This window comes from Triturus cristatus, chromosome 2_2 (assembly GCF_964204655.1).
Source record: "Triturus cristatus chromosome 2_2, aTriCri1.1, whole genome shotgun sequence".
Classification (NCBI taxonomy): Eukaryota; Metazoa; Chordata; class Amphibia; order Caudata; family Salamandridae; genus Triturus; species Triturus cristatus.
The window spans coordinates 1,071,925,254-1,071,949,976 of record NC_140582.1 but is presented as its reverse complement, the minus strand read 5'-3'; positions in this window follow the sequence as shown (position 1 = coordinate 1,071,949,976).

Here is a 24,723-nt window from a genome sequence, read left to right as displayed (position 1 = left end):
TGAGTCCCTTGCTCATTGCACCATCAGGATTCAGGCAAGCCGGGCCGACGAAGGCTGTGATGCCAGAAACCGGTCCCCGGAAGCTTGTTTCCTTCCCAGTATGAGAATTGGCTTGGTAGTTTGGTTTGCCCTGTTCCCATCATGCACTGGGACAGGTACAGACTAATTTGCATGTAGCCAGGTTCTGAGCTGGGATGGTGCAGTGAGCTAAAAAACGGTGATGGATCAAAACCATGATCTCTTGACTTGGTAAGAGTATTCTGCATCATTCAGAAACTCTGTCCATCACCACCCCCTTTTTCCCAAATCGATTTTATCCACACTCAGTGTGGGAGGGTATGCTCAGACGTGAGTCCCTTGCTCATTGCACCATCAGGATTCAGGCAAGCCGGGCCGACGAAGGCTGTGATGCCAGAAACCGGTCCCCGGAAGCTTGTTTCCTTCCCAGTATAGGAATTGGCTTGGTAGTTTGGTTTGCCCTGTTCCCATCATGCACTGGGACAGGTACAGACTAATTTGCATGTAGCCAGGTTCTGAGCTGGGATGGTGCAGTGAGCTAAAAAACGGTGATGGATCAAAACCATGATCTCTTGACTTGGTAAGTGTATTCTGCATCATTCAGAAACTCTGTCCATCACCACCCCCTTTTTCCCAAATCGATTTTATCCACACTCAGTGTGGGAGGGTATGCTCAGACGTGAGTCCCTTGCTCATTGCACCATCAGGATTCAGGCAAGCCGGGCCGACGAAGGCTGTGATGCCAGAAACCGGTCCCCGGAAGCTTGTTTCCTTCCCAGTATAAGAATTGGCTTGGTAGTTTGGTTTGCCCTGTTCCCATCATGCACTGGGACAGGTACAGACTAATTTGCATGTAGCCAGGTTCTGAGCTGGGATGGTGCAGTGAGCTAAAAAACGGTGATGGATCAAAACCATGATCTCTTGACTTGGTAAGAGTATTCTGCATCATTCAGAAACTCTGTCCATCACCACGCCCTTTTTCCCAAATCGATTTATGCCGAATCGTGCCACACGTCATAATATCAGACGGGCCCACAATGCCATTGCCGCAGTTGATAAACTTGATACCCCCAATGCGCTTCTTTTGGCAGACATAAACAAGGATTTTGATTCCCCTAGCTGGATATACCTTTTTGCCTCGCTGGATCGCCTTAACATTGGCCCCCGGTTGCTCAGCCTTATCTGCTTACTGTATACTGATATCACTGCCTCAGTCCGAGTGAATGTTTCGATTTCCGGAAGCTTCTCTATTAGACGGGGACATGCCAGGGCTGCCCGCTCTACCCTTACCTTTTTGCACTCGCTATGGAGCCACTTGCGGCGTGGGTGCGGATTGATGCACAGATGCACAGCTTCGAATGGGCGTCGGGCATCTCCGACCATATAGAACTCTATGCGGATGATGTCCTGTTTTACCTTACAGACCTGGATTGGACCGGTCCGCGTCCCCTCTGCATTATCCAGATCTTTGGCGAAACCTCCAGCCTTTCTATGAACCGCGGAAAATCCTTCCTATGGCCGCTGCGAGGCGGAGAGCAGCTGAGAGACTGGTCTAAAGAAGTGGTGGTGGTCTCAGACGGCTTTAAATACTTGGGGGTATATCTTGCTTCGTCTCAGGCCTTGGCGTGGCATATGAATCTCACCCCCTATGGGTGCAGGTGGGTTACCAAACACGTGTGTGGTCCCATCTACCTTAATCCCTTTTTGGCAGGTCCACCATTTTTAAGATGATTACTTGCCTCGTCTCCTTTATCAGTTACAGAATCATCCCTATCCAATAAAACCCACATGGTTTCGCCAATTGAAAGCTATTTTAGCCCGTTTTCTCTGGGGGATTGGGGCATCGCGGGTAGCTCTGAGAACCTGCTTCCAATCTACTTACACTGGCGGAGTGGCTACCCCAGATGTTCGGGCCTATTACATGGCCTCCCACTTGCTTGTCCTCAACGAATGGTGGTATGGTGACCTTGGGGACCTGGCCTATGCGGTTGAACGCTGGTTGTTGCCCTACATGTGGTTCTCTATTCGGTGGCATTGCTTCACACAATGCCCCCTGCTACTGCAATGATCTTTAGGATTTGGAGGGCGGGCTGGTGGGGGAGACTCACAAGGGAAACTCCATTGTGGAACAATGGACATCTGTCACAGTTGTCGCGCCTGTCTGGCTTCCGGGGCTGGGAGGCCATTGGTATAGATACAGTGGGAACAGTTGTGCTTGGATGTACCCTCAAGTCCTTTATGGATTTACAAACTGAATATGATATGTCCCGCACAAAATTTTATCGCTACCTACAATTCCGACATGCCTTTCTCCCATACATGTCCCACTTGAGGGAGATCCCGAATTTAACCCCATTGAAGCAAAGTTTTTTATGGGCGATATGGGAGACCATAAAATCACTGTTCATGTAAATGAAAGTTCATATAACAATAAAATTATTGTTTTTTTGTTTATTCATTTCTTTCATTGTTGCAAACAAAATTTCCTTCCTTTATTATGGTTCCATCCCAAATATATTCAACAAATCCTTATTATTAAAAAATGACAATCGTCAATGCATTTTGGTCCTTAGAGCAAGGCGTGCCATGAGGTTGGCTGCAATTAGAATCATTCTGAGAAAACTGGTTTGAGAGGTACTTGCGCCAGCAGTCTTCCTGGATATTTACAGTTGTTACAGTTTTTTGAGATGTCATTTAGGTTATTCTCCATTTTCCAGAATCTTTTGTGTTTGTTAGTTTCTAAGCCACACAAAAGTCTGACCCAGAGCTTGTTATTTGCCTCTTGTTTTAGGTCCCACCTGTGTTTTCTGTAAGCAGTTCTAGTTTTTACCACTGCAGCTTACTGGAGCTGATTGATGGGAGCCCTGAGGGCCTGATTTGCAGAGTATTTTATTTCTTGGGGCCCCATACAGGCAAGGCGTATTGGGCTGTAAGTTGACCAGCGAATTAGTCCCAGATGGTTTGGTAGGCCTCCACCTCAACTCTGTCTTCCACTCCTGCTTTACTAGGGATTCAAGGGGTGTGGCAATCCTCCTTCACAAGACGTTTCCCCTAGTGGTCACCCAGGTACTACACAACCCACTGAGTAGATATGTGGGATTGCTTGGCACACTAAAAGGGAAACCTTACAATCTCCTTATAGTTTACATCCCCCCTCAACTGCAAAAATAAACTTTCCGTGACTTGACCCAGCTGGTTGCTGATCTGCCCCTTGGGGAAGACTTTATTGCTGAAGCTGACCTTGTTTTAGATGTTTTTGGCCCTGTCACTAAAGACCATCGAGCCCACTCCTGATCCCCCAGCCTCTGGACTTGTTCCCATGGACTTTGCGATGCTTGGAGGGTCTGCAACCTACGAGACGAAGCTTATGTTCACACCTTTTCTTCTATTTGCACTATGTACTGCATTGACTATATCTTTCTCCTAGCAGTAGACATTTATACCACGACGGAAGCCTCCATGCTCCCCCAGGGTTTCTCAGATCATTCTCCACAACTTCTTCTACTGGGATCCCCGACCCCCTGAAAACATCCTATATGGCGCCTTAACGCATGGTTCCATATGGACAATGGACTAGTTGAATACTTGTCTGAGGAACTGAGCTCCTACTTTGAGGCCAACACCTGGACAGTACAAAATGTTTGTACTCCTTGAGCAGCTAGTAAGCTGACATTCCAGGGAGTGGCAAACACTTACCTTAAATACACGGATACATAAGCAACATGATATTGGAGACCTTGAGACCTGTATACTTAGTAAAGAAACTGGGATCGCTCTCAATGGCATTGAGGCGTTGCCCTGACAGCTTTACCTAGATAGAGCCACACTGCACCAACTGGTCTTGCACGAGGCCTGCCAGTGCTGGCACATGACTACCCAGTGCATATATGAACATGGTAATAAGAGTTGTGTACTTCTATATCAGCTGGCGACGAGAAACATTGGCTCCAGATTTATACATGCTGTGAATGACACATCGGGGTGTTTAGTTACCACAACCAATGAAATTGCAGCAGTATTTACTACCTACTATGAGCAGCTCTATGCCTGCCAACCACGTCCTCCTGTTGAATGTACTCAGCTGTTGCTCGCAGACATACCTCTCCCTCGTCTGACACGGGTCCAGCACAGGGGCCTAGAGAAATCATTCACTGAAGACCGGATCCAAACGACCATCCGTGACTTGGAATCCGGGAAGGTCCCGGGCCCAGATGGATCCCGCCTTGAATATTATTCCAAACTCTGCAACACTGTAGCCCCTCACTTGCTGGTGCATCTACTCAGAGGCTATAAAAAGGGGGTCCTTCCACCATGAACTTGATCTGATGACTATTGCCATCATCCCCAGACCGGCCTACCATCAAGGGATTGCGGGTCCTACCGTCACTCCCCCATAATTAACACTGACGTCAAAATCTATGCGAAGTTCCTGATGGCCAGGCTCCACACAGTAATCAGCACTCTAGTGCACCCAGCTTAGTGTGGCTTTATGCAAGGTTGCAGCTGTAGACATTGCATTTGGCATTTGCATGCAACCCTCGCTCATGTCGGTGAAATCAAAGAGGTGTGGGCCTTACTACTAGTCGATTTTAAAAAAGCATTCAACACAGTTGACTGGGATCATTTTGGAGCAGTGCTTTGCAGGAAAGGATTTGGGGTCTGTTTTCAGGAAACAATATCTCATCTATACTCTCATCCAATGGCCCAGGTCATAATTAATGGGGTGTTATCCCATGCATTTCTGATCAGGAGTGGTACATCTCCCCATTCCTCTTCGCTCTGACTATTGAGGCTTTGGCATGTTGGATTTGATGCGATACGCAAATGGGGGTATGGCAATGGGTTGGGGCCTTCCATTTCTCTCAGATACAGTGGTTTTGGGCCCTCGCGCCCTTGACTTTGTCCATCTTTTTGAGCAGGCCTCCAGTTTCCACCTAAACAAGAAGAAATGTCTTCTTATTCCATTGTGAGGAGACAGCGAATTGAGCGAGTGGGCATCCCCTTACATCACACAGGAGCTTGAAAATCCCGGGTCTCGTTGGGAGAGGCCCCTGCTGCCACTGCCGGCCTCAAGTCCTCATGTCCCTCTGCCTCACTTCACCTCACCCACATTGCGTGCACATTAGATCTGTTAGAGCAATGGTTCCCAAACTGGGGTCCACAGACCCCCAGGGGTCCGTGACACATTCCCAGGGGGGTCCGCAGGCAGCAGTTTTAAAAGCAATGCAAAGTTCCTTGTATAAACAGCAGTTTTTGGGCAGCAATAAAAGGGTCAAGATAACTCCAGTGATTAATGTACCTGCTGCAGAGAGATAGGGTGTTTGTCCAGTGGCAGCTTTGCGTCATCTTAGGAAGCCCAGATGGTTAATATGCCTGCTGCAAAAAATGTCTACCACGCATTTTTAAAAAAAACAGTATTTTGTTTGGTGCATAGCTCAGTCAGTTCCTGTTTTTGCTACAGAGACTCTTTTGTTATTATGCAGTTCACAAGTTCCAATCGCATTTAGCACAGTGAGCTTTGAACTGACATCAAAGAGCAGCAAGCAAACTGCATGGTACAAGTTAGTAAGTTATGCTTTTTCCCAGTCTTTCATTAACCCGATGCTGCTAAAAAGGTTTGTTTGGGTAGAAATAAATCCTTATTATTAAAGTCAATGCTAACCCCTGTGCTATGTTCTGAATCCTGAGTTTGTGCTCTCCAGACCAGTATGGATGACTTGTGAATCCTACATCTTGTAGTCCCCTTTGCCTTATGTAACATTTTCTAGTCACTGATTTACAGACGTATGATTCATTGTCTCTGTATGTGTGTGATGTAAAGTGCTCTGACACCCTACAGTGGTATGAAAGGTGCTATAAAACAAATTAAATACATGTGACAGTGGGGCTTTGGAGAGATGAGAGGCACTGTTGGAGGGTAGTAGTGAGGGAATCAATGAAGATTGACAAAAGATTGTTGTATGCTGGTGCATAGTAAGGTCATTATTTCAATTCAATATATAATGACAAATGTGTTGTAAAATGCACAATTTCTCCCCAAATTTTCTTGGGGGAGAGGCCTCCAATATCCCCTTTGTAGTGGTCAGACTCACTTGGTGCGCACTGTATAGGGACTAGTCTGCCAACATTTGCCAGAGCAGCTTTAAGTTTCCAGTCCAGCCTTGGCAGGAGCAGGAGCCCCAGGCTGTGAAATAAAACCAAACAATGGAAAGTTAGTCACGAGATGCAGCACCAACCTTCCCATTAGGAATTTTCTATTTTTGCAAATATTTTAATATAAAAATACTAAAATCTTTAGTAATTTAAGTCTTGTCTTTGTTTGATGTGTTTTTTTTTTCTTCTTCAAATTAGTTTTAATGTTTGACATTTAAATCATACAAATTGCCTGGGGGTCCCCGGCTGCCAGTAGTGACTCAATGGGGGTCCTCAGGAGTGAAAAGTTTGGGAACCACCTGAGAGCTGGTTTGCAGCGCAGTAGGTATCTGTCAATCTACAGGCTCCCAAATGAGTGTGACGTCAGATGGTTAGAGGGTGATCCGATTAAACTCAAAGGAGATAAAAAAATGCTTGGATTCTAGTTCAGATAAGCAAAGAGGACAACCCTACTGAAGTCTCTTACTCAAAACACCAGCAATCATCGGGATCAACACGCCAATAATCTGATTGGGCTGGTCTTCACCAAACTGTAGAAGCCCTCCACAACGAAAGAGACACAGCTAATTCGAGGTCACCATTTAATAAAATGCTGTAGGGGGCAACAAGTGAGGGAAGAAACAGCTAACTGTGACAATGCTGCATAAACTTGTATAGTAGGCAAACTAGCCCGCCTTACCATGCTACACCACCATGATGGGCCCCTTCCTACCTCTCATTCTGCCTTCCTGTTCTTTCCCTCATCTCATCCTGGAGGCTCAGGAGCTGCTGTTAGCTGTCATCACTTTAGGTAACTAGGATTGTGATATCTGTCCTTTCGCACACAGATGTAATTACAGCTAGGAGTGCCAGTGTCCAAGTAGCCAAAATGTCAGCAATCCCAGTGGGTGAAAATTTGCTCCAGAATTGATTTCTCAGGAGTGTGCCCAGAGCTGTGACCAAGGGATGAAAGATTCTACCATGTTGGATTTTGGCAGAGCAGAGCTAGGGCACTTTGGGATGTTTCTAGTGCCAAAGCCCCAGGAAATTATGTCAAAGGGGGTAGGGTTGTTGCTAGGAACCTTTTTCATATTGGAAAGGGAGTAAACCTCACCTACAAGCTAGTGCCAGGAGTAAAAGTTGGATCCTTGGATACCTTATTCAGAATATTGCTGGACCTGGGAAAGACAGACGAAGGGCTGCACCTGCTAAATTCTTAGGACTTTAGAAAGAGAACTGTACCTACTGTATCCTGTGGCGAGAAACTCCAAGTGCAGGACCTGCTCCCACTTGAACCCAGGACAGAAGAGTGGACTCCAAGTGATAGTTGGCTAGCATCCTGTTGAGCTACAGGGACACAAAAGCTGCAGGAGCCCCACCTTCCTGAAGAGCCCAGCTGACCGGTACCAATAGGACTTGCCCTGGACACCGCGAGTGGCTTCCCCTGGAGTGATCAATGACCCCCAAGTCCTGGGGACCTTGGTTAAGTGTCAGAATGTACTCCACCTCTGCCTAACTCTAAGGACTGGGACTTCAAAAAATTTCAAGGATTTTTGCCAAAACACCAAGAGGCTACCACTGGACCGCCACCGACATCAAACTGCCATTCAGACTCAACTTGCAGGTTTTCCCTGCTGAAGGATCCTGACTTCCAAAAAGGTTTCTAAGTCCAGAAGTTAGAAATCTTTACTGGGCCAAGGTGCCAAAAGTATTCAGCCAGCGAGGGCCCTTCCTTGTACGCGCTTTTCAAATTTCTCCCACTCTGAGATTTGCCACCAAAAGTCAACTTCTTCATGGGAACTTTGTCCAATAGCTAGCCGATATCGTGAAACCAATCATGCCCACAGCCTGCTGCCTTGCGCCCCTAAGTATTTTCTTTTATGTTTGTATAATCTTTTATTGACGACATAGTAAACATCAAGAAGTTAACAGATATCACAAAATTGAGATCATTGAAAAAGAAATAGTGGAAAACTTTTTGATAAGCAAATTAGTTTCCATTGCTGGCTTGCGCATGTCCATCAATCGAGACCAAACACATTTAGTACTTTATTTTCCCTCTCCTCAAATTACTGGGTAAACTTTTACAAGTGAAGGAGAGGTGAGGATGAACATTCCTGATGGCGTGTCCTGCTTCCCCTTGGGCGATGAGGTGGGGAATCTAAGAGGCCAGAACCTCCACCAGCAAAAAAGTGTTATGTTATGTATGTTTTATAGCACCCTAATCACTCATCAGGTTATCCAATCATGACCACTGGTTCACCTGGGGTTTACTTGAAAGGTTAGATCCTCTGCTTCTTGAGGGAAAGTCAAGAAGACAGACGAAGACTCTGATGTGTTGTGGGAGGCTGATAGAGGCATCTGGAAGGTTGGCGGAAGTGAATGCAGCTGTTGAGGTAGGCAGGGCCGGCGTTGTTTAGAGTTTAGTAGGTATGGGTGAGGAGTTTAAAGTGTGCATGTGTGGTAATTACACATGTGTTCTGTGGGCTCTGTTTAGCACAGCTGTGCGCTTAGGTTCTATGATGTCACCGGTTGCAGGTTGCCTGGTTGATGGAATGTGGCTCGAGACTCTGGGGGAAGGAAAGTGACAGTTGAAGGAAGATAGGTCAGTGGATGGATGGGATCTTCTATCAATAAAGAACTTAAACTCTGGCAGTTCTCTGGGTCTTCTTCTACAACCCTCTTGCCCTGTGAAGAATGAACTTGAATTGCCACACTGGTGTAGTTGGCAGTTAGAAGATCCCAACACCAAAGCGCAGCTCTGTGTGAGATCATTTGTTTTTACAATTACGCTATTCAACATTTGCCTGCAAGGGAAGCTGTGTCTCTTATCGGGCACATTTTCAAACCCAAAATGGATCCATGCCATATCTCTATACTGCACATCTAACCTCTGGTGTGCAGTTGTGACCAGAGCATTTCCTGGCTGGGTGCCTCGTGCTGTTAGGCTCTGGTTTTGCCATAACCACCTGTGAGCAATTGCTTTCAAGAACTTCGGCCTAACTGACAAGCGTAGCGCAGCTCTTCCTTCCTCACATTCCGCTGTGTTGATGTGGTGCCGATCAGCTTTCACGATCTGCTACGGATTCAACTTGCTGTCACAACGTGGCTGAATTTCATGAGCAACACTGCTTGAGTGGTCTGTGTGTTTCGCAGATGGGCTCAGCTTTAATTGAGCTCACCTTCACATGACTGTTTGGATTGTGCTGAGTGTGCAGCTCTTTGTATCATAGTAAGTTACAATTGCAGCACTGTTCACTTACCTCTGAGGTGGTGTGTTTTGGCAGGCATACACAGCCGGCTGCCTCCCTGCTCCATTGTCGCTGTCTTCTGTGACACGCCCTCCCTGATTTGCGCTGACGGGCACGGCTCAGCTCTGTCTGCCCGTGGTGAGCTACGCTTTGAATTGTCACCATTACCCGTGTACATGCGGTTTAAACTGTCATCTCCCACTGAAAATATGCCTGGTTAGTTTTACGCTGACAGGACAACTTCCTCAGTCTACCCGGGTTGCTGTAAGCTGCAGTGTTGATTTAAATGGTTTTTTTCAGTCTTCTGGAGACTGGTGAGGTATAGCTTCTCCAGTCTGCAAGCATCGTGGTAGCCTCCTCTGTTGGTTTCCGACTTGCTACAGTCCGCCTATTCGCTGATAGGCACAGCAGACCTTTCTGAGGTTGTTTCTTTGGTGTTCCCCACCTTCTAGTTACGTCCTGGAATTCCCCTGCTCACGGTGTGGCCAAACTGCCCTGTCAGAGAACCTTGTCTTAAATGAGCCCCCAACTGGGTTGTTGTGGTACTACAAACGTTTTTTTTTCTTGGAAAAAAAAAGCCAAAAAAACAGATATCATTCTAGCATTATTGTCCATGTTGGATTTGTGATGTTTATTGAACTGTTTGTGTGCATAAAAATTGAAAATATCCTAGAAGCATAATCCCAGGATTTTTTTGATTTTTTTATCTCAAGATTTGGTTTTTCTTTTTCTTTTGTGAGGGATTAGTGCATTAACGAGGGGTGATTGTTAAGGTACAACTTTCTGTGCTGGTCTTGCAAAACATTTCAGCGCCACCCTTATTCCTTGTTCCTGGCACACCCCCTATTAAGTGGCAGAAGTGAAAAAAAGTTTTTGAAAGATACGCAAGGGTCTGCTGTGCAACATTAAGTGGATTACATAGGGCTGCTCTCCTCATCCACTGTTTAGGTGCTGAAGGTCAAGATGTGTAGGATCACTTACTGCAACCCTCATGAATATTAGTTGTGTATCAAAAAGCTTGACAAACACTACTTTCCAAAGGTTAGCACAATTCTGGAAATGTATCACTTTGCCAAGAGGTTCCAGAGTGAGGGGGAGTCTGTTGAAATGTGTGTCATAGACTTTCACAGGCTCGGATCTTCCTGCATATTTGGGAGGATGATGGAGGAGTGCATCTGTGATCAGTTCATGGTTGGATGTGTGCTTGAAAAAGTGTGAGATGAGCTTTGGTTGAAAGATGAACCCACTTTCGATGAAGTGTTGGTCATTGGAAAACGTGTGGAGCATTCCATGGAATGTGTCTGGGTTATCAAGAAGGAAAACGAGAAGGATCTCAGTGTACAGGTTGTGAATGAAAAAGATAAAGAAGGTGTGGGGAAGACTAATGAACAGAGCAATATAGGAAAATTGGGATCAAGGAAGTGTTACAGATGAGATAAAGTGGGACATTTGGCTAATGACAAAGATTGCCCAGCTCTTAAGGCAATTTGCACCAAATGTAGAAAGGAAAGGGCACTTCTCCGTTGCCTGCAAAGCAAAAACTTCTAGACCTAGAGTTAAGGAAGTAAGTGTGGATGTGGAGTGTGTCCAGGATGAGGGAAGCTCTGACTTTGGCTGTGGTCAGATAGTTCTATAAGTGAATGGAGAGGGTAAGGTGAAGAGTTCACCGGTAGATACCATCTCTCTTTTTGGTGAATCAATTAATGTCCTATTTGATTCTGGGGCAAGAATAACTATTGTCTCCAACAAATTTTATCAAGTTAATCTACGGGACAAAAAAACCTTGAGCATACCTGATATCAGACCGTGTGCCTATGGTGGAGAACCCATAAAACAACATGTTTGTTTTGAGGGAGTGATTGAGTAGAAATAGCGATTGGCTTCCGGGAAAGATTTATGTATCCAAGAAACGTGATAGTGTTATCAGTTGGGCACATCAGGTGAATTGGGGGTTCTACTGGACCCCAGTGGGCATAATCCCATTCCTGTGAAAGAGAGGGGAATATTATGTTCTGTGGCCTCAGTAGGTAATGTTGAGTTGGTTGAGAAATTGAGAGGCAAATTTTCTCAGGTGTTTAAGGATGAGTTTGGTTGTTTAGTAGATCATGACCATGAAATACGTTTGGTGGCTCATGCACAACCCATGTGATGTAAGGTGAGGAGAGTACCAATTGTGGTACATTGGGAAATGCTAGAGGAAATTGAGGAACTCAAGAAGGGTGGCATGATAGAGGAAGTGGAAGGTACAGAGTGGCTTGCCACTTTTGTTGCTGCTAGAAAGGCCAATGGTAACATGCGCTTATGCGTGGATTTGAGGCATCTCAATAAATGTGTATTGTGGATAGGTACCCCTTATCAAATATAACGGAACTGGTCCTGCTGCTGGGTGGAGCAACTGTCTTTAGCACCATTGATCTCACATCAGCGTATCAACAAATTAAATGCAGGGAGACCTCCAGAGATTTGACTGTGTTTAAGACTCCCTTTGGCACATTCAGATTTGTCAGGCTCTCTTTTGGTTTCGTCTCAGTGGCCTCCATTTTTCAAAGGATTATGGAAAGACTTCTCATAGGGGTTCACAGGGTCTGCATGTACCAGGATGATATCTTGGTCTTTGGAAAGGATGAGGCAGACCATGAAAGGTATCTAAGAGAAGTTTTAAGTAAATTAACTGAAGCCAATCTCACGATTAAAGCTGAGAAATGCAATTTTGGTACGAGAACTGGATTACTTGGGTCATACCATTTCTGAGGAAAGGGTGTTTCCCAAGATGGGGTTAGTTGAAACCCTTACTTGTATGAGTTCACCCAGCTCGCGGGAGGAATTGATGACATTTTTGGCTGTGGTGGAGTTTTATGGGAAGTTTGTCAGAAATGTTTCTGACATGAGTGTTAACATGAGGTGTCACCTAAAGAAAGGTGTTGCATTTACATGGGACGATGCTTGTGAGGAGGAGTTCGTATGTTTAAAGAAAAATCTCAGTGCTGCACCCTGGCTCAAGAACTTTGATCCCAAAAAGTTATCTGTTGCAACCATGGATTCTAGTGTGAAAGGACTTGGTGCAGTTCTGCAACAGGTTTGTGGTACTGGAATGAACACCAACATATTTGTCTTGCGTGGTTTGAAGGATGCGTAGACCAGATGCTCGGTAATTGAGAGGGAGGCCCTGGCGGTGTAGTGGGCTGTAAAGAAGTTACATTGTTTTTGTGGGAATTACACTTTGTTGTGCAGACAGATCATAAGCCCCTTATTGAGGTGTTCACAAAGAAAGGTGTGGATCTGGTTTCTAGCAGGATAACCATATGGGTGATCGTGCTGCAGGAATTCAATTTTAAAATTGAATACTTGCCTGATGTAAGAAACATTGTAGCCAACACCCTTTCTAGGTTGGTGCCGGTAGGGATGGACACGTCGGAGATTGAAGAATGGTCTGATGAGGAGGTTGGTTTTGTGTGCCTGGTTAAGTGTAAAGCTATTTCAGAGGAGAAGTGGCATGAAGAACTATGTGAGGATGTGGTTCTGGGGGAAGTCATGCATCTGTTACAGGATGGTAGGAAAAATAAAAGGAAGGGTTCTCCTGGATGTCAAATCTTTTGGACCACTAATGATGAGTTGGGTACCAACAAGGGCTTGCTTTTCAGAGGAACAAAACTGGTTCCTCCCAAAAAAACTTAGGGAGGAACTCATAGGTCTTGCACATGATACACAGCAGGGTATATCAAAGTGCAAGGAGGGACTTCGCAGTTCATACTGGTGGCCAGGAATGTATAAGATGGTTGAAAGTGTTGTCAGAGAGTGCTCAATGTGTGTTCTTAGTGATAAGATCAAACAAAGAAGGGTACAGCTCATGGAGATTAGGAAATTACCAGATGGTCCATGGAGGGAGATTGCACTGAACATTGTGGGACCAATTTATGGAGTGGGGAGCCAGAAGTTTAGCATTGTTGTGATTGATATGTTCTCCAGATGGCCTGACATTTGCATTGCCAACACGATTGAGAGCAAAGATGTTATTAGGTTCTTGGAGGTCCTTTTTGCATGAGCGAGTTTCCCACAAACTCTGCTTACTGATAATAGGCTGCAACTAACCTCAAAAGAAATAAAGAAGTTTTGGTTGGTAAGGGCATTTGAACACAATAAGTGTTCCTTGTACCATCCAGAAACGAATGGCATTGTGGAGAGGCTAAACAGGGTGATTAAGGAAACCATCGCCATGGCCAAAGCTAATTCTCTTAATTGAAGGCAAGAGGTAATTTGACAAGTCGAAATGTAGTGGATCATGCTCATTGCACCACTGGTAAATCTCAATTTCAGCTGTGTAGGGGTAGGCTCCCTAACACTTTTGTGGAGCCGTCCTGGGCCAACAACTGTGAAGCAGAAATGGGCAAGGAGCTTGATGATGTAAGTTGGTGCTTGAGAGAGGAAAAGAAGGTACTGCAGAGGAAAGAGTACTTTGATTTTAAGAAATCTGTAAAGAAGCTGGGCATACAGGTGGGAGATCTGGTTGTGGTTAAGCGCCCTGGTTTGGGGGTGTGATGAAGTTTTCTAAACCCATTTGAGTGGTTAAGACTTTTAACAATGCTGTGGGAACCCAGGACCATTGACTATGGAATCTGAACAGTTGTCCTGTTTAAGGATTTGCCTGGTGACAACAAGACTTCTTCGTCTGTAAATTAAAACTTGGAAGCACGAAGGGTCCAACAGGGTTGTGAGAAAGCCTAAGTACTTGGGGGATTTGTCTAATCTTTGCTGGAGTGCTTTACTGTAATCTTCACTTACGAAATTGCTGTTCTATACACTGTTTTTTATCACTTAAGGTTTATATCTTCCCTGTTTTGTTTTTGTGAATTGTTTGAGGAGGGAGATGTGTGGTAATCACACACGTGCTCTGTGTGCTCTGTTTAGCACAGGGGTGAGCTTGGGTACTATGATGTTACCAGCTGCAGGTTGTCCGGTTGATGGAATGTGGCTTGAGACTCTAGGGGGAAGGAACGTGACAGTTGAGAGGTCAGTGGATGGATGGGATCTTCTATCAATAAAGAACTTAAACTCTGGCAGTTCTATGGGTTATATGGGTCTTCTTCTTGTTCAGAGGCATCTAGAAGTTTGGTGGAAGTCAATGCAGGTGTTAAGGGTAGGAAGGGCCGGTGTTGTGGAGAGTTTTGTAGGTATGGGTGAGGAGTTTAAAGTGTGAATTCTTTTGTATTGGGAGCTAGAGTAGTTCTGTAAGGTTTGGTATTATGTATCCTGAGCATGGGTGGTTGAGGACTAATCTGGTTGCTGCGTTTTGGATGCTTTGCAGTCTTCTTGGGAACTTGTTGGTAATCCCTGCACACATACGGTTTCCATAATTTAGTATACTGATGAAGAGGGCTTAGGTGAACATTTTCATGGTCTTGTACCTTGAGCCACTTGAAGAATTTCTTCAGCACCCTTAGTATGTTGCAGCAGGTCAAGACAACTGCATTGACTTGAGTGGGTATGTATACTCATCTATGATTCCAAGGTTTCTCGCTTGTGTGCAAGACGTGAGTCCAAGGTCTGTGTGCCACCAGGTGGAGTCTCATGATGAGGCATTTATCCTGAAGACTATCACCGAGGTCTTGTTCGAGTTCAATTTAAGGCACTTAGATTTCGTCCAGGGGGCTACTTCTGTCATTCATATGATTAACTTGTTCCTGGTATTGGGTGTTTTAACTGAGAGGCACAGTGTCAGTTGCATGCTGTCTGTCTAAGTAGGATGTTTATGTTGTGTGCTGGTATGACGTTGGTCAACCGGATCATGTAGATATTGAAGAGAGTTAGGCTGAGCGACGAGCCCTGCCCAATAAGTGATATAGCCATGTGCAAGTAGGGAACACCATGCTTTACCATAAGTTAATGCAAAAAAAATCCCCAGATGTCTTCAAGTCTTCGTAGTTGATTGTTCAGTTTGTCTATCACACGTTGGTGTGACTGAGTATTTTGACTTCCGTTCCAGTGACTAGGTCAGAAGGTAAACTTTTCCTTGGACTGAACCTGGTTTCTGTATCCGGACCATGCTCCATCGAGGTCGGCCTTAACTTTTAACTTTGACCCAGTCTAGCGCGACCAGATACCTGCGGTTTCTTTGTGCTTTTTGGTTAGAAACATCTAAAATTAAGTAGTGTAATATCTCCAGTCTACTCGAATTATTTCTGTCATTTTGCTGTCTATTTGCTCATTAAAGTTTTCTCTAACTTCATAAATTGAATTGGGATTTTTAATGTGTTGTGTTTTCAACTTTTTTGGTACTGATAAATGCTTTACACATTTCTGCTAAGTTAAGCCTGTCTGCTCTGTGCTCTAACTACCAAAGGTTAAGCTGAGGTTTAAATATTGAGAGCTAAGTGTACCTAGGAAGCAATAGTGCCCTTCTTACTTAAAGAGGACTACCATCCTCTTCAACTAATAATCCCTTTTCTCACACTCTTGCTGGACACCAAAGAAATGTATACAGGCACGACTGCTGACACTTGATCACTGCTGGAAATACAGTAAAATAATTGTGACTTCTATCATATTCGCTAGTTGTTTTCAGCCCGATCAATCAATCAATCAATCAATCAGGGAATTGTAAGCGTGCTACTCACCCGTGAGGGTCTCAAGGTGCTGGGGGGGAGGGGTCCACAGATCTGTTTAGCCAAAGAGCCAGGTCTTGAGGGTCTTCCTGAAGGTGTTCAGGGAGGGGGCGCATCTGATGTCTGCCGGTAGCTCGTTCCAGGTCTTGGCTGCAATGTGAGAGATGGATCTTGTGCCTGCTCTGGCTCTATGGATGCGCAGGGTTTCGGCCAGTGCGAGGTTGGAACATCGGAGATTCTTTTGGGTACGTGAAAGTTGATTCTGTCGTTGAGGTATTTGGGTCTGTTGTTGTGTAGGCATTTGTAGGCTTGAGTGAGGATTTTGAAAGTGATTCTTTTCTCCACGTCCTTATCGGAGGATGGTGTGGTCCACACCAAACTTTGCATGCCTCCCCCCCTCTCCTAGTAATTGTTCATGACACATCTGACATTCCAGATTTGGATATTCATATTCGCAATTGGTGGGCCACCTCTTTTGCAGTGTCTTAAAAGTGCATTTTCTGTCACTAGCAACAGCCCACCAACCCCACATGTCATGAGTACCTCATGGAATTGCACTGAGTGGCGCATCATGATAGGACTACCTAGGGACTGAACAATAGGCTTGAGAAATTTGAAAGGGTCTGGAGTACTTTCCTTGCCTTGGAAGGGAAGACCTCCGGAATACTATTGCTTCTTATCCTCCTCTCACGGGCAGAGGTGGTTCTCTTCCCAGGAAGAATATTATGCATGGCGACATGTGGCAGCCCTCAGCGGGGCATTTTTGTGCCCTGGTGAAAGCAAATCCCCTATCTACTGCAAAGAACTCCATATAATTCACATGCTTGGCCTGGGAGGCCTCTCTTAACTTCCTTTCACCCTTCCATGGTGATAGAAGCTTGGGTCATGTGGACAGCCCTGTAAGATTCCTCCTCATCCCCTTCCCCTGCTGTGATTCCTCCTCACCCAGTCCTTTCTTTTAGCCAGTAGGGAATATCCCCATGTATACTACTGCCTGGGGTTCCCACTTGCTGCCCGGGTTTGCCTAGGCTGCTTGTCAGACATGCAACACCCCAAGGGTGGCAATGAGGAGAGAGCTGCTGAGAGTGCAGTAGAGGTCACAGAAACGTGGTCTCTGCAATTGATTCAGAAATGTTGTCCCTGTATCTCTTTCAGCTGGAGGTAATAAGGGGGAGTTTCTTTCCAACTGTATTTTTCAGCTTCTTAGTTTAAGTTTCAGTCAAGGTGAAGTCCTGCCTTAGATTATAACCCATTCCATTAAGAGTGCAATGCTGTGCTATTGTCTTATTATTTCACTATTATGAGGAATGTTGTTGTTCATTGTGATTAACTGTGTTATTGTCCCCTTTCCCTTACCCCCACCACCTTCCCCAGCTGTACATATGGCACAAATTATGGACCCCCATCTGTTCTGAGTCTTACTTTCCTATGGGTAAATGACCTAGGAACGGGTCCAGATGGGTGGATTTGTTCATTTTCTTTTGATTCCTACAAATGTAATTTCTCTCAGAAATTGTTCCTCTTATGTGTATGCAAACATGCTAGCTCGTTCTAATTGCAATCTGAAATAAATGTTGCAAAACCCCCCCAAAAACAATCATTCTACCACAAGCAGTGGAAGGAACTGATAGTGACTAGATTCTGTGAATGAAGCAGTGGTCAAAGTAGTGTATGAAATTACAACTGTGAAACTAGTGATGCCCCCTAGATTGTGTTCCTAAGACTCATACCTCTGAAGAAAAATGTACGTTAACTGCTAGGTTTCTGCACCTATAATACTAATATAATAGACAGAATAGAGAGGGACAAAATAGCAAAAGGAGAGTTAGGTATGTAAGGGATTTATATATCTAACTTCATATATATATATATATATATATATATATATATATATATATATATATATATATATATATATATATATATATATATATATATATATATATATATATATATATATATATATATATATATATCTACTGGCGGTCGCCAGTAGATAGTTATAGTTAGGACCGTGTTTCCATAGGAAATCCGCAACATTCTATTTTGAATAACTTTGGCGCCGATTGACGAATCCTCGCGAAATTTTCAAAATAGGTGGGGCGCTCCGCTGCGCTCCTTCCCTGAAAGTCTCGGGGGGATTCGTCAAGCGGGGGCTGAGAAAAAGGGGGGTCCCAAAACGCGTTTTCCCCATGCATTTTCCCATAGGACCTTTAGTCCAAGCTACAGCCCGAACGGCTGAACAGAATTACTTGAAATCTGGCAGAGAGGTAGTCCTCAGGTCAGGGATGTGCCTTTTGCAGGTCTGGTGTAAATCTGTTCAGTAGTTCCTGAGAAAATAGCATTTAAATCAATATATATATCTATAAGCGCGCTCCGAGCGCGTACGGTAAGCTTACCGTAAGCGCACAATGCCGTGCGCGAGCTTAATTCTGATTGGTGGTTACATGACTGTAAACATTCAAATCGGTCGAAATCAGGAAGTGTCGGCCGCCATTTTGTCTCTCGCAGTCTGAGCCTGAGAAAAACAAAGGTGGCGAACGTGAACAGGGGGCAGGGTAGGGAGGTCCTGACCCCCTAGCGTTTGTCAGGGGGTCCAAGAAGGACCCAAAAGTATGAAAAATACAATTTAATTTTTTTACAAAAATCGCGGGGTACGTGTACAGTAAGCTTACCGTACGCGCACGGCAGAAAAAAAAACATTAAAAAAAAATAGAATTAAAAATCAAATTTAAGTGTTTAGATATTAGGGGGCTCTAAAAAGAGCCATTGTGTTGATGAAGTGTTTTTTTTGTGGTACCTACAAGTAAGTACCGATGCAGAGTCTAAAGTTCAAGAGGAAGACTCTGTTGCCTTCATCTGTGAAATGTACACCTTCTCCTCTATAAATGCCTTGTATGTTGTAACGCAAGTTGTTGTGGTATATAGAACCCATACCATAGTCTCTGAGGAAAGCAGAAATAGATTTGTTGACGTGCTTTCTTGCTTTGTCAATCTGTGGACAAAATTGGTTGGACCAGTTCCACTTTTGCCTTTGGCATATATTAGAATATACAAAGGCAGATTGTGGAAAAAGCGACATCAATTGCACAAAGGTGTCCTTAACAAGCATTTCCAGACCTACCCCAGTTAAAGTGCCTAGGTCATTTCCACCACAGTACACAATAATAAGGTTAGTCTGTTGGAGGTTTAGAAAAGATTTCACCAAAGGCATTAATTGGTGCCACTTTAACCCTCTCTGACCAATCCATTTAATGTCTACATTTGGCAAAGCAAGGTCTCTCATCATACCTCTTTTTTCTGCATATTTTTCACTCCAGAAGACATAGCTGTGACCTACAATCCACACTGTGAACATCTTCCAAGGAGATCTGGATGCACTCAGGAGGTGGCTTTCAGTAGAATGGCAATATGAAATGAAAGACAGTGGAAAATGGAGGCATAGATATTTTTTTCATAAAAAGAACTCATTGGCTGTTTCAGACCATTCAACACTAAAAACTAGGCTGTATGTTTAGATTTTTAGAAGCATGTTTTGTATTGGTTCAGAAAATTGTGTTCCCACAGAAGATTAATTTGGATTTGCTGTTAGGTTTGACAGGTCAAGCACTCTTGCTCTTTGGAATAGAAACATTGTGTGCTGAACTTCTGACCTCTCTGCTCACACCAGTGTTCCATGAGCTGTTGCTATGATAGCAGGCAGAAGTCAAGTTGGGGGAAGGGTTCATTTGGAAAAGGGTTGAAGTTTTCAACCAATAGAAATGTGTGATTTCATTTGAAAAAATGTGGGAAGCACTGAGATTTGTACTTAACATGTATATGTGTGAAAAAAGAGAGGAAACATTGCCATTTATTGGTTCTGGTGAGAGGAGAGAGGTGTACAGCTCTGAGATTCTGACTCTGATAATCTGCTGTTTGAGTGCCACATTTCTTTCTCAACTAACTAATTTTAAAGGTGAGATATGAGTTTGAGAGGGGATGTATGTGGTGAATTTTGATATAAAAAATAGAATTGTGATTCTTCTTTAAAAGTTGTGTTTTTACATTTTGAGGTTTGGGAGATATTTAACTGTCTTGAACTTGTATTAAGGTGTACTGGTAATAAACCTTTTTTCTAGCAATTTAAATAAACCATTTATTGATAAATAAGTTATTTTGTTGGTCAGGTAAGTGTGAAATTTCTGTATTTAACACACATTTACTTTCATGCTCCTCTCTCTGCTTTTCTCATTTCCGTTGTAGTCCCTCAAGGACCTTGTAGGGTGAAAAACATTTTTTTTAGTTTTTTTTTAAAAATAAAAATGCGCTTACGTAAAAAAAAAAATTATTACAAAAAAAAAAAAATTGTAAGGTAAGGTTGGCTCTTAAAAGAGCCGTTGTGTTAATACAGGGACGGAGGAAGGAAAGAATGGGAATATTAACAAGGACCACAGATGTGCTGGTCTATCTTATTGTTTATTAGGGAAATACTGGTCTCCCCATGAACAATTAGACCATAACATCTGGTGCACCTCATTTGTACCCTCTGAAATCGAGGGTTCCTTTCCAGAGGAGCAGAAGAGTGTGATGCTCCCACCGCAGAGGAAGGGCTCAGCTGAGCTGCCGAAGATGTACTCGGCTGAGCTTCTTCGGATGTGCTCGGGTGACTTACTGGAGATGTTTCTTCAGTATGTCGAGCAAAAGTCCTGGGATGTACATCCCTAATGTGTCTTAGCATAGTGTGATTACCAAAGGAATACTTCTTCCTTGGATCACCTCTAGATAAGACACGCTCACAAAGTGAGCAGGTGACTAATGGAGCATTTACCTTTTTCTGCCCCTCTGGAAATGTAAAATATTCCCAAACAAAAGATTTTTTTTGTTTCCTCCTTCTCTGTCTAATGATGGTGCTGCCCTGATCACTCTCAGAAGAGGACTGCTGCTCTGCCATTGTATCCCAAAGACAATTCAGCTCCTTCTCCTAGGAAATCACAAGCAGTAATTAGGGGAATGGGTGTGGTGTAGGAAGATTCTGGAACTGAAAGTAGTTTAAACCAATCAAAAGTGTGGTTTCTTGATCACATGACCAACCGTACGCGCACGTTAAGCTTAACGAGCGCGTACGGTAAAAGTACGCATGCGCGAACGAAAGACACACGCAGCCGCGCATGCGCATTACAGGCACGCTCTTACGCTTCTGCGTAATGTGCGCGCGCGCATATGAAGTATGCGCTGGCGCGTCGCGTAGGAAGTTCGTACGCGTCCGCAAATTGCGTAAGCATGCGCACACGGAGTATAAATATTACGTACGCTCACCGTACATAAAGCGAAGCGAGCGCTTACGGTATGCTTACCGTACGCGCACGGTAAAAAAAAAAAAAAAAAAAAAAAAAAGATAAAGGTTTGTTGAAGATATTAACTATGTTATACAACTATATCTAACCATTTATTTAAATAAGGTGAATCTTTCTATATTGCAGAATGGTATAAAACCATGAATATATACATAGGTAGCATAGTGTTTAAAGGGAAAAAAAAAAGAAAAAAAAAAAAGATGTAAAAAACCAAGCAAATTCAATGAAAAAACCATAGGTTTCACACACATTATTGGTAGGAATTTGCATTTAAAAAACCATGCAACTTCACAGAAAAAACCATAGGTTTCACACACGTTATATTTAGGAATTTGCATTTAAAAAACCTTGCAAATTCACTGAAAAAACCATAGGTTTCACGCACGTTATAGTTAGGAATTAGCATTTAAAAAACCTTGCAAATTCACTGAAAAAACCATAGGTTTCACACACGTTATAGTTAGGAATTAGCATTTAAAAAACCTTGCAAATTCACTGAAAAATCCATAGGTTTCATACACGTTATAGTTAGCTGGACATTTCTCTCGTAAAAAACCAGTGAAATTCCCCCGTTATAGTTAGTTCAGCTAACTATAACTCGCGCACCCGCAATCCACTGCTGATGACGTCACATATTACATCACTCATGACATGGTCAGTGACATCACTCATGATATCACTGATGACATCTCAAATGACATCACTGATGACATCACTGATGACGTCATCCGTGTGATAAATTACCACATCTTTTCACACCCTATTATAACGTTTAATACACCGACACAAAATTTCAGAGTTACATTCTCAAAACCATACATAATGCAATACCAATAACTGCATACCCACTTATTAACTTTTAGATCTTCATACACCTCCACACACTCACCTGTACAGTCAGTCATACTTACAATCACTCCATACAAAACTATCATATGAATTTATACACACACCTATATAGACACTCACACACTACCAATCATCCATAGAGGTACTCTCACACCTAGTCATTCATACAAATAATCACATTACCATTTACTCTCCTATGCAGTTATACACACTCAAGTTCCCTTGCTCACAAAAATAGTATCACATTCTTATGCTCAACACAAACACTCAAGAACTCATGCAGATACTGAGACAAGCAATCAATAACTCATATAGACACTTATATAGCTATTCACAAAACCATGCCGCCACTTATGCACCAACACACAGACACATACAAACATTTATACAGTTTAGTCACTAGTCTGAAGTAAGATGCAGTTAAACGACTCACTTATCGAGTCAGTTACGCAACACAGAAAATCATCCCTTTACACACTTGTACACCCACTCATTCTTTAACAGGCCTTTCCCTATATATATAAAAGATATTGAAAATTTTAAGAAAATCACACATTCACTGGATGACGTCATCAGTGATGTCATCAGTGATGTCATTTGAGATGTCATCAGTGATGTCATGAGTGATGTCACTGACCATGTCATGAGTGATGTAATATGTGACGTCATCAGCAGTGGATTGCGGGTGCGCGAGTTATAGTTAGCTGAACTAACTACAACAGGGGAATTTCACTGTTTTTTTTACGAGAGAAATGTCCAGCTAACTATAACGTGTATGAAACCTATGGTTTTTTCAGTGAATATATATATATGAATTTTTGGAAAACAAAAATGTTTGATGAGAGTCACCTGAAACATGGCAGTCAATCGACGAACTTTCAGTGCCTTTAGAGTGGCCCCCGTGTTTACACTTCGTCTGAAACCTTAGGGATCTCCTTCACGCTGATGGAGATCTCAAACTTTAGCAAGAGGTAGTCATAACAGGGTGGTGGAAGATACGAAATATAGTGAGCCGCCGCCATGGTCTAAATGAGGCCAATAGCTACCCCTTTCATCTACAGTTCTATTGCTGTCTAGTGTTCATTGGCCAGCCACTATCACTTATTAAATCTTACAGTGCTTTCTGTTTTATTAGCTGTTTATTGTTCTAGTAATTACTCTTACTTACTCCTTTTTCAGCTCATGCCATTTCAAGTTGGTGAACTTGACAGTGTGTGGGTATTCACAAACATTTGCAACACAAATGCACACCCTGGGAATGTCACCTGTAAGCATCCCATTATGTTTCCTTCAACCCCTGGAGTTATAAACACTGGTCTTATCTGTAGCACGGGGCAGAGGGACCAGACATTACAAGGTGTACCCTGAGAGTTCCTCTGAAAAAAGAAGTTATTGACGGCATTGGGATTCCCACACACATTTTGTTTGGTAATTCCTCATTTTTCCCACAGATTTTCAACTACGTGTTTGAGTTGCTTTTAGCAGGTAAAATATCCAGGTGAAACACTCTAGATCCACAAATGTACTGCTAAGCTCAGATGGGGTTGTTATCTATATCCTATCAGTATAAGGATAAAACTTGTACTCAAGCCTCACGTGGGGCCACCTTAAAGTAATACCTAGCCATATATGTGAACCAGCCATGATTTCACACTAACCTGAATCTCTTGCATCAGTGTGAGTGTCTGTGTAATGGATTTCTACATGGGGCACAATTTTCATTAAATATTGAATCCATAATACATACCGTTTCAGTTTATCGGAGTATCAATAACCAAACTTCAGAAAGCTGAGTGTTTTAGTAATTGTAAAAAAAAAATCTTGGACATAACCTGCTAAGAAAGTAAACTCATTTAAGTACAGAACAGCGACATCATCAAAGTAAAGACTTAAGGACATTGTGACAGCTTATCTGTTGCATCCGAGAAGCAGGCAATGGTCGATGCATTGACTGAGAAATCAAAGGCTTGTAATGAAGCGCTTACAATGGTTCTACTACACTAAAGGAAAGTTAATCCCTGCTTGTCTGTGGGATTTTTTGGATTATTAGATGTGCCTTCGTGCAATAAAAACATCAATTCAAATACGTAGTAGTTTGCTGGTCTGCTTCTGGTCACATTTCGCTCTTTTCCTATCTTGTTGACTCTGACCCAAATGTACTAATATTTGACACAAAGGTGCGCAGCAATCAAAGCTGCTGCCCTGCCTTGTGTCAAAGGTAGAGAGAAAAAATGCACCTTTTTGACTGAAATATGGCGCATTTATTGCTCTCTCACAGCGCTGGCGCACTTTTGGCAACCATGCGTCAACACACACGCCCTTGTGCCATAGCACAAGGTTGTGCGTTCTCTAAGCATAGGTATTGTGCTGAAAGTACATTAACTATCCTTTAAACAATGCTGCACACAGCTAGCAGGAGTAATCAAAACATTTCTCCTTGTTATTCTGCCTCAAAGAGGTGTAAGATTCTGGCACAAATCCCTTTCTATGAATGTTAGTGGTTAGGGACTTGCATCACAGCGCCCATGTACCACACATGGA